General features: G+C 45.7%; 1 non-coding gene across 1 annotated transcript; it reads right to left on the reverse strand.

Annotated features, from left to right (window-relative positions):
* Nucleotides 1-2,368: 2,368 nt before the first annotated feature.
* TRNAT-AGU (transfer RNA threonine (anticodon AGU)) lies at nt 2,369-2,435 on the reverse strand. The gene has a single exon. It is a non-coding gene; the product is annotated as a tRNA-Thr (tRNA).
* Nucleotides 2,436-9,119: the final 6,684 nt, after the last annotated feature.

The raw sequence follows: 9,119 nt of genomic DNA on the forward strand, positions 1-9,119 counted from the left end.
TCTTTCTATTCCCTCCCCTCCCCAGGGAACTCCACAGTAGCTGAGCCATGTGGCCCTTTTCTAGAGAAGTCTTCCACTGGAGCCAGGGAAATATGCACTTTCCTTTGTTACTGAGTTCAGCTCAGTCTCATAAGCAAATTCAGGCCTTTTTCTGTAACAGGAACTCCTTTGCATATTAGCCCACACACCCCTGATGTAGCCAATCCTCCAAGAATTTACAGGGAACTACTGTAAGCTCCAGGAGGATTGGCTATATCAGGGATGTGTGGCCTAATATGCAAAGGAGTTCCTGCTACAAAAAAGAAAAAAGCTTTGAGCAAATAACATGCTTCGTTTTGTTGCCATGGCACACTACCTGGCAACTCCCCTACTGATGTTGCAAATGCTCTTTTAAAAATGTATTTGTATTGAAAGATTTCCAAAGCTCTTTTTTAAACTTTAAGTTTGCAAATCATTCTAGGGAAGAAGAAACTGCATTTAAAGAATAAACTACATTTTAAAGAACTGTGTCTGGAGCCTCCTCACCATTGTACTGACTGGGCTTTAAAAACGGTGCTGATTCTCTGTGCCTTTTCTTGCCTTGGGGTTCACACATGCTGGGCTAGGGTTTGGGTATGGTTGCCAGGTCCTTCTTTTTCCCTTGTGGGGTCTTTGGGAAGGCATTCCTGGATGGGCAGGACATCCCCAACATGATGACAACACACATAATCGAAACCATCATGTTGGGGACCTTCCACAGGGCCATTTTGCTGCTGGAGCTCAGGTGCCCCACTTTGGAGCAGCTGGCACAAGATCTGGGCTTGGTACTAGGAAACATCATATGTCCCCTCTAAGGGGAGTGTCCCCTGAATGTGGAGGTGTATGATTTTTGGTGGTCCAAACCTTATTTTGGGGTTCAGAGCTGCTTTTTAAATAATAATAATAATTTATTATTATTAATACTATTATTATTATCATTTTAATTTCTCTATTCCGGCTCACTCTGGGCTCTGGATATCATACACTAAAACAAAAGAAGAAGAGGATTTATATTCTGTCCTTCACTCTGATCTCAGAGTCTCAGAACGGCTCCCAATCTCCTTTACCTTCCCCCACCACAACAGACACCCTGTGAGTTAGGTGGGGCTGAGAGAGCTCTTATAGCAGCTGCCCTTTCAAGGACAACCTCTGCAAGAGCTATGATGACAACACACAGAATCGAAACCATCATGTTGCGGACCTGTGCCCCATGTCTGAATTCCACAGGGCCATTCCAACAGCTGCAGGTGGGGAATCAAACCTGGTTCTCCCAGATAAGAGTCTGCACACTTCACCACCACACCAAACTGGCTCTCATATTGTTTAAAATATATTGGTTAAATTGGAAATATATTGGTTAAAAACAACAGATATATTATTTAAAAAATCTCAGAGGGTGCCATATAAGTTTTTCTGCATTCTGGACTAGCAAGGCATCACACTGAGAGGGGGAGGGAAAACTTATAAAGCATCTGGAGTGGGGAGTAGGAGAAGAAGATGCCAGCTGGGATCTTGAGCCCCCAAAGGAGAGAGCAGAAACTCCAGATAAGCCTAAACACCAGAGTGCCCAATTTGACTGCTTCAAGACAGCCAGAATTCAAATATTGAGCCATCCAGTTGAGCATTGTCTGCTTTGACTGACAATGAGTCTTGAGACAAGAGAGGTCTTTCCTGCCACTTGGGATGCCCAAGGCTGATGTTGGTATCTTCATCAAGCAAAAGCGGCGATCTGCCACAACCTCCCTTCTGAAGTTTGAGTGCAGCCATGCTCAGCGATGATTGCTTCCCGCTTAAAGTCAGCCTACTGTATTTCTGTACATGGGCTGGGTGCTGCAGATCACTGTGCTCCCCAACCAGTGATATGGTGTATGATTGTGGAGGTGTATGCCATTGTGATACAGAACGCAACAAAAACCCCATGTGGCTTCATGGGCTGCTGTAGCATCAGTCTGGGATGATGGGGGGTGGGACTACGGAGACTGGGGATGAATATATTCCTATGGGTCAGCACCGCAAAACATCAATGGGCAGCTGGTTAGGTTTTGGTATGTGAGACCAGTGGTAAAACATAACACACTAGAGAATCTCCCTATAGCAGATTAGACAACCTGAAGGAAGACCTGGGTGTGCTTTTCTGAGTATCCAGGAATTGCAGAGAGGAGCACCCAGACACCTCAACAGTGGAAACCCTGGGAAATCCCTGGATGCAAGCGAAATGGTGTGCAATGAACATATATGAAGCTGCCTTATACTGAATCAGACCCTTGGTCCATCAAGGTCAGTATTGTCTACTCAGATTGGCAGCAGCTCTCCAGGTTTTTCACACCTACTTGCCTGGACCCTTTTTAGCTGGAGATGCCAGGGATTGAACCTGGGACCTTCTGCTTACTAAGCAGATGCTCTACCACTGAGCCACCGTCCCTCCCCTAAGTGAAAGTGAAAGAGGAGGGGAGTGTCATCTTTTTCAGTCTGCTTATTATAGTTCCCTATAGTTTGGGTTCTTAGATGAGGAAGGGAAACCAGGTTTGACTGTGAAATTTGAGCTAACAGAATGTTGTGATTATCCCTAGAAATAACACTTTTTTTTTTTTAATAAAAAAACCTCCACAAAGTTGGTTTCAGCTATCAAAGATAGGTTCTCAACGAGATTAATGAAGGGGATAAGGTAATTAAATTTTGAAAGTATGAATACAGCTGCTATTGGTTCAAGTTTCTGGCATGAAGTGTGCGAATCACTCACATCACGCAAAACTGGAACATTATATTGAAATACATCTTATGTGTCTCACGCTCACTGCAGCAACAAACTAGAGGATCACAGCCAGCATATATGCAAACCAGAAATAACGACTGTAAAAAAGGCACCAGAGATAATAAAGAAGATAATAAAATGGCACCAGAGATAATAAAATGAAGATCAAATGGATCAATTATTACTAGTTGAATTGCTTCTATAATTACAATCAGCCTTCTAAACTACGAGATTTCTGAACGTGGACTGATACTCTCTTGTTCTATTAGGATTGCTTCTTCTGAACTAAGAATATTGTGAATTGATTGTTTGAATGTTTTCATACGTTGGAGGAAAAAGGAAAGATCCCCTGTACAAGCACCAGTCATTTCTGACTCTGGGGTGATGCTGCTTTCACAACGTTTTCATGGCAGACCTTTTTACGGGGTGGTTTGCCATTGCCTTCCCCAGTCATCTCCGCTTTCCCCCCAGCAAGCTGGGGACTCATTTTACCAACCTCAGAAGGATGGAAGGCTGAGTCAACCTCAAGCCGGCTACCTGAACCAGTTTCCACAGGAATCCAACTCAGGTCGTGAGCAGAGGGCTCATACGTTAGAAGGTTGATTGAAATTATAGAAGCCCTTCAATTGAAAACACTTACCTATGTTATTTTATGTACCTATCACTCCTCCTACCTGTAAAAAAAGTAATATATATATATATATATATATATATATATATATATATATATATATATATATATATATATATAGTTTTGTATTATATAGAAGATTTAAATAAAGTATTTTTTTTTAAAGAAGCCCTTGACCTAGTAATAATCACACTTCGATCCTGACACTCGCTGCATACACTCATGCCCTGTGGTATTCTGTTCACAAGGCTTCCCCAACACCCACCTTCAGCTTTCTGAGACTCCCATGCAGTCGGTGGAGGGAGTGTTTAGCCCACATCTGCAAGGACTTGTGGCTCACAGGATCCATCCCATGAGGAATTCCAAATCGACCCATCAGTGCAGACTACATGAGCGGAACTTGCAGTAAAAAGCCAAGCGCTGACGATCTGTGAAAATGCACATCTTCCTTTGCAACTTTGGCTGGAACCACTAATGTAAAGGAAGCAGCAGGGGTGGGAAGACATCTGCTCTGGGCCTGGGTGTGTGTGGGAAGAGCCAGTCAGAGCCCCTGAGGCAAGGCTAGAGGGACCACCTTTGCAAAGGGGATCCTTTTATCCATTTGTTGTAATTCTGTTTCCCAGAAATGATGTTGTGATGGGCAGGGCTTTTTTTTTTGTAGCAGGAACTCCTTTGCATTTTAGGCCACGCCCCTGATGTAGCCAGTCCTCCAAGAGCTTGGAATTCTAGCAGGGGCTCCTTTGCATATTAGGCCACACACCCCTGAGGTAGCCAGTCCTCCAAGAGCTTGGAATTCTAGCAGGGGCTCCTTTGCATATTAGGCCACACACCCCTGATGTAGCCAGTCCTCCAAGAGCTTGGAATTCTAGCAGGGGCTCCTTTGCATATTAGGCCACACACCCCTGATGTAGCCAGTCCTCCAAGAGCTTGGAATTCTAGCAGGGGCTCCTTTGCATATTAGGCCACACACCCCTGATGTAGCCAATCCTCCAAGAGCTTGGAATTCTAGCAGGGGCTCCTTTGCCTATTAGGCCACACACCCCTGATGTAGCCAGTCCTCCAAGAGCTTGGAATTCTAGCAGGGGCTCCTTTGCATATTAGGCCTCACGCCCCTGATGTAGCCAGTCCTCCAAGAGCTTGGAATTCTAGCAGGGGCTCCTTTGCATATTAGGCCTCACGCCCCTGATGTAGCCAGTCCTCCAAGAGCTTGGAATTCTAGCAGGGGCTCCTTTGCATATTAGGCCACATGCCCCTGATGTAGCCAGTCCTCCAAGAGCTTACAGGGCTCTTAGTACACAGCCTACTGTAAGCTCCAGGAGGATTGGTTACATCAGGGAGGGTGTGGCCTAATATGCAAAGGAGCTCCTGCTATAAAAAAAGTCCTGGTGATGGGTGTTAAAATGTTGCTGGGTTTGATAGGCTCATCAGGAAAAGGACTTCCCCATCCTCTTTGCTTGTACTCATCTCAGGAAGCAGTTTTTGTCCAGAGATGTAACACTGTGGCTGCCATCCCTTCCCACAGTGGTTTCCACTAGATGTTAAATCTGAGATGGAGAAGTGCTACTTGGACATCATGGGAAGGTGTCAGGAACTCTGCATCTTCCAATGTCAATTTTTGCAGCTGATATACCTGATTCATTCATTCATTCATTCATTCATATGAATGCATGCATATTCTTCTGTCTTTTGGTTTACAGCATAAGTAGAGTGATGTTGCACTGATGATCTGCGAAGATAAGTAGATGAGGTGAGATAAGAGCCCTGTGGCGCAGAGCGGTAAGCTGCAGTACTGCAGTCCAAGCTCTACTCACACCCTGAGTTCAATCCTGGCGGAAGTTGGGTTCAGGTAGTTGGCTCATGGTTGACTCAGCCTTCCATCTTTCTGAGGTTGGTAAAATGAGTACCCAGCTTGCTGGGGGGAAAGTGTAAATGACTGGGGAAGGCAATGGCAAACCACCCTGTAAAAAGTCTGCCATGAAAACATTGTGAAAGCAATGTCACCTCAAAGTCGGAAATGACTGGTGCTTGCACGGGGGATTACCTTTTCCTTTTTTTAGAGTGAGGTGCATCTACAAATCCATGCAGCTGTGTGGTTTAGCAATAAGAATCTGACCTCCTGAAAATGCCAGGTTTGCTGTTTTAAATGAAAGTCAGTTTTGTGTAGTGGTTAAGTGTGTGGACTCTTATCTGAGAGAACCAGGTTTGATTCCCCACTCCTCCTCTTGCAACTGCTGGAATGGCCTTGGGTCAGCCATAGCTCTTGCAGAGCTGTCCTTGAAAAGGCAGCTTCTGGGAGAGCTCTCTCAGCCTCACCCAGAGTGTCTGTTGTGGGGGAAGAAGATAAAAGAGATTGTAAGCCGCTCTGAGACTCTGACTCAGAGAGAAGGGCAGGGTATAAATCTACAATCTTCTTCTTAAAGATGATAGTTTCTAGTCCTTAGAATTGTGAAGGTTGGCTTGAAAATGTGGGTGCTGTATCAGGAGAAAGCTCAGAGCAGAATGGGGGGGGGGATGCATAGGACTGAGAGTAGCCGTGCAAGACTAGAATTGACCGCGCTCCTCAGGAGAAAATGCAGGATACATTATGCAAAACAGATTAATTTTTATAATTTCATTGGTGCAGAATTTTTTCCCCCTTCAACACAGACTAGAAACAAGAAGGTGGAAGATGGGAAATGAAACAGCATGAGAAGTCCCATTCTCTCTGCCCCGCCCCCCCAAAGTAATCCCCAATGCTCTTTGAGTGGATTAATTTGTTTAGGCCGTTGTCTTCTTTGTATGAAAAATTGGGGGAAAGTGTCTTTGGGGAAACATTTGCATTTCATAAAATGGTGCACGTATTGTCCCATTTCTAGCAGGTCCATCTTGGAGAAACCAGGGCAGAAGTTGCCTCCCTTTTCTGTGCCCCATCTACAAACCAATCATTTCTTTCCATCCTTGATCTCACCTCCCCCAACAAACTCAAGACCTCCTTTACCAGCTTCCTGCTTAAACTGTGAGAGGAAACAATGACAGAACAGGTTTCCTATCTAGGGCTAATTTGGGAAGCTCTGAGGAAGGGAGACACCAGCTTTATTCCCTTGAGTGCCTTCCTTTCAGAACTTCATGGCTGCTGGATGCTTCATGGCTGGATGGACACAGAGAGAGCTGTGTCCAAAGCTTTGGAGAATGATGCATGGACAGTTTGGAGAAAAATATTTATGGTAGATACATTATTGTAGATACAGAGAGAGAGAGAGAGAGAGAGAGAGAGAGAGAGAGAGAGAGAGAGAGAGAGAGAGGGAGATGTGTTTTTTATGAGGGAGAATACATTAGAAGAAGAAGAGGAGGAGGAAGAGGAGGCGATTGGATTTATACCCCACCCTTCACTCTGAGTCTCAGAGCAGTTTACAATCTCCTTCCCTTCCTCTCCCCACAACAGACACTCTATGAGGTAGGTAGGGCTGCGAGAGCTCTTTTGAGAATTGCTCTTGAGAAAACAGCTCTGGGATAAATGTGACTGACCCAACGTCACTCCAGCAGCTGCATGTGGAGGAGTGGAGAATCAAACCCAGTTCTCCCATATTCGAATCCACACACTTAACCACTATATCAAACTGGCTCTCTTGCCTACATTTGAACTGCCTTTTTACAATGTGATCCACAGCTTGATGACTCTTAAAAATCATTACATGATTGGATTTTTAAAAAGGTTTTTTTTTTCCTGAGAAGAGAGGACAAGAAGTTTTCATTTGGAGGAATATCGGATGAGAGATTCTTTGTCAACAGGTAAGATAATCATGATTCTTGTTCTGTTGGCTTTCTCACCCATCTGGATTTGTCTGTGGAGTAGACTACGTGACGATTCCTTCAGCATCCTTTGAAATCTGTAGCAAATTCCAAAGTTTACCATTCTTGCACATCCACAGGACAGAAATGTTATCTACAGGTAGGACTGTGAGGTGGATAGATTATTATTATTGATTATATTTGATGAATCTCCCTATCCCGGCCGGCGCCAGACTCAGGGCGATGTACAAAAGTAAAATTCAGTTACATTAGATCACATCAGGGGTGGGAAGAGCCCCCCAAGAGGGGGTGGAGAGGAAAAGGTGCCAGCACGGTTACCATCGCTGTCCTCATGCAAAGGCTTGGCGGAACATCTCTGCCTTACAGGCCTTGCAAAACTGTAAAAGATCCCGCAGGGGCCTGATATCTTCTGGCAGAGCGTTCCACCAAGTTGGGGCCAGCACTGAAAAAGCCCTGGCCCTTGTTGAGGACAGCTGGACTTCTTTCGGGCCAGGGATCACCAGCAGATTTTGACTACTGGAGTGCAACACCCTTCCAGGGACATAGTGGAGGAGGCAGTCCTGGAGATACCTCAGTCCCAGACTGCTCAAGGTCAGCTGCTGGGCTTGATGGAGATGACAAAATGCCCTCTTGGCAATATGTGTGACCTGGGCCTCCACTGAAAGCGAGAAGAAGAAGAAGAATTGCATATTTATACCCCGCCCTTCTCCCTGAATCAGAGACTCAGAGCAGCTTTTATTTCATTCGATTTATATCCCTCCCTACCCCACCGAAGCTTATAATCTCCTATGTCTTCTCCCCCCACAACAGACACCCTGTGAGGTGGGTGGGGCTGAGAGGGCTCTCACAGCAGCTGCACTTTCAAGGACAACTCCTGCGATAGCTGTGGCTAACCCAAGACCATTCCAGCAGGTGCAAGTGGAGGAGTGGGGAATCAAACCTGGTTCTCCCAGATAAGAGTCCACACACTTAACCACTCACCAAACTGGTATCCAGTGTCACTCCTAAGCTCTTGATGGTAGGCGCTGGTGTTAGTAGCATCCCATCAAGAGTCGGCAGTCTACGCTCCAGCTCCAGCTCCAACCCCACTCCCCCCAACCACAGAACCTCCGTCTATGATGGGTTCAGCTTCAACCTGCTCTTCCTTAGTCAGCCCACCACGGCCTCCAAACCCTCGACCAGAGTTGGTGGGACTGCAGCCAACCGGTCGTCCAACAGCAAATATAGCTGGGTGTCATCTGAGAATTGATGACATCCCAGCCCAAAGCTCCATACCAGCTGGGCAAGGGGTCGCATATAGACATTGAATAACATTGGGGAGAGGAGTGCCCCTTGTGGAATCCCACATAAAAGGGGGTATCTAGTGGACACATCCTCACCTTGCGCCACCCTCTGTTCCCGACTGTGCAGAAAGGAAGAAAACCCAAGTCTTGGGCTTGGACATGGGATATAACAGGGTTCAGATGCCTCCTCAACCATGAAGGCCCATAAGTGACTTGGGGCCAGTCAGTGTTCCCCAATCCAGCATAGGATTGTTGTGAAGATGAAATGACACATAGCTTCCTTGGAAGAATGCTGGGGTCCAAATGTGGTCGATCAATATAATTGTTGCTTTTCTGGGCTTCCCAGGAAAAAGCTGTGCACCCCTCTTCGTAATTAGGATGGGTATCCTTATCTGTCTCTGTGCAAATTCTTTCGCAGCTGACCCCAGTCTGAATTTTTTTGGGAGAATTTGGGTCCATAAAATATCACCTGCCACTACAATCACCGTGACCCTGTAGCTTCCACAATGGTACAAACTGAGACAGTAAGCCTTGCTGTGGGCTGTAGCCTATAATGAACTCTGCTCCAGCAAGATGATTGGGATGAGAGCAAATGCAGAGATTCTTAATTAGCTGAAGATGGAAGCAAGTGATGCTGAAACCAGTG

Source organism: Heteronotia binoei, chromosome 15 (assembly GCF_032191835.1).
Source record: "Heteronotia binoei isolate CCM8104 ecotype False Entrance Well chromosome 15, APGP_CSIRO_Hbin_v1, whole genome shotgun sequence".
Taxonomy (NCBI): Eukaryota; Metazoa; Chordata; class Lepidosauria; order Squamata; family Gekkonidae; genus Heteronotia; species Heteronotia binoei.